We start from the raw sequence: 2,217 nt of genomic DNA, 5'->3' as shown, positions 1-2,217 counted from the left end.
AGCGTATATACATACATACGTATATATATTTTTATTTGCCGAAAAATGACAAACAACTGTTAACGTGTGCAATAATATAACCAAACAGATGGAAATGTCCGCTTTGCACCTTATTGCGATTGATTACGCATCATCAAAAGAAGGTTCTGGAATTGACGGAATTACTGGTAGCTAAATCTAAATTAAGTAACTGATCTTGCAGTAATTTAAGGTTACCTAAATAGATTCCGACAATGAGGAAATAAACCCAAAAATTCTCACCTCCCGTAGAAAGAAACGGGCGCACAAATCGTGTTCCAATAAAAGAAAAGCGAATTCAATGAAAAGGATGAAAGGACAAAAGTATTTCGGATTCTCTACCAAAGATGAAAATTTCAAACAAATTAGCCTTAAGTCAGCAAGGAAAATTGGGCTAAAATGCATGTCGGCCACATGTTTGAAAAGCAAAGTCAGGCACTGTGGACTGTTTGATGAAGAGTGCAGATTAGATATTTTTGAGTCATTTTGGAATATGTCGTGGGAAGCTAAGCGAGTTTTCATAAAGAGCTACGTTTCTCAGATTAAAAAAAAAAGATGTATTGTTGAAAACTCCAAAAGACTAAACAGCTTTATTTTTCGATTGCCTTACAACAATCAATCATTGCAAGTATGTAAATCAATGTTTCTTTCTACTTTGTCTTTAAAAATTGATATGGTAAGAGGTTGGTTAAAAAATTGTAATAACGACAATTCGTCGCGTACCATCCGCAACAACAAAGTTGTTTGTCTGGATTCTTAAACAAATTGGACAAAATGGAGAGCCATTATTGCCGTAAAGACACGCATAAAACATATATCGCAGCAACATTTAGAACAAAAACCGATATTTTTAAAAACTATCTCGAAAAATGTTCGGAAAATCGTGTACAACCGGTGTCTATATTTACGTTTTCAAAAGTTTTCGTTGAAAAAAACTTAGCTCTCTTTTTGCCTCGCAAGGATCAGTGCGATAAATGTGTTGGATTTAAGGCTCACCAAATTTCTGAATACGAATATAATGAGCATATTTCGAAAAAAGAACGAGCGCAGCTTGAAAAGCAACAAGACAAACTTTTAGGTCAAGATGGACGATGTCATGTCTTTACTATGGACGCTCAAGCAGTTAAACTTTGTCCTAATATAAATGCATCATCGATTTATTTTAAACAGCGTTTGCAAGTCCACAACTTTACTATATATAATATCGTGAACCACGAATGCACAAATTATTGGTGGAACGAAAGTAATGGAGACTTATCGGCTTCGTCTTTTATTACATGCATAATTCACCACTTAAAAACCTATTGTTTATCTGATACGTTGCCGATCATCATATATTCAGATGGTTGCGGTTATCAGAATCGGAACAGTTACTTATCAAATGCATTGTCTATTTTTGCTATAGAACATAATAAAGTTATAGAACAAAAGTATTTAGAAAATTGCCATACTCAAATGGAGTGTGACAGTGCACACGCCAAAATTGAAAACAAATTAAAAAACCAATCTATATATCTACCAAACGACTACATTAATATAACCAAAGGGGCTCGAAGGACTATAAAAATCAATAATCGTATTATTAAAAAACCATTTCATGCTTTATATTTACAATACGACTTTTTTAAAAACTACAGTGATAGCGATCTTATCCGGTTTTCAAGCATAATACCCGGACGAACCAGAAAGGACCCTACGGTTGCCGAGCTAAGGTCTCTTAAATATTTGCCGAGTGGAGACGTTCAGTTCGAGATAAATTTCAATGATAACTACAAGGATTTACCTGCACGAATTAAGAAGTATTCAGGCCACAACGAACCAAAGCCTCTACATTCTGAATCAATGCCGATCCATCTATCTAAATGGAAGCATTTACAACAGTTGAAACCAGTTATTCCATCTGAATATCATTACTTTTATGATAATTTAAAGAGAATTTAAGATAACAACTTTCACTCTCAGTATGTTTAATAGTTTAAATGATTTCTGCGTTTAAAACTTAGTTTAACATAATATATACATCTATGAAACTGATACTTTAATTTTTCTGCAAAAACCGCTATCTGCATTTTTTTTTATATAAATAGTTAAAATTCGAATTGCAATAACCTCTATCTGATCTTTAAACTAAAATAAAACGAACTTAAAGTAAAAAAACTAGTTTTATTATGTAGCGTGAATTTTTTGGGCAGGGAGGGT

Source organism: Rhagoletis pomonella, unplaced genomic scaffold, assembly GCF_013731165.1.
Source record: "Rhagoletis pomonella isolate Grant_MI unplaced genomic scaffold, Rhpom_1.0 Rhpom_scaffold_06516, whole genome shotgun sequence".
In the NCBI taxonomy this organism is placed as follows: domain Eukaryota; kingdom Metazoa; phylum Arthropoda; class Insecta; order Diptera; family Tephritidae; genus Rhagoletis; species Rhagoletis pomonella.
The sequence above is the reverse complement of the archived record's forward strand: the minus strand, read 5'-3'. Positions refer to the sequence as shown.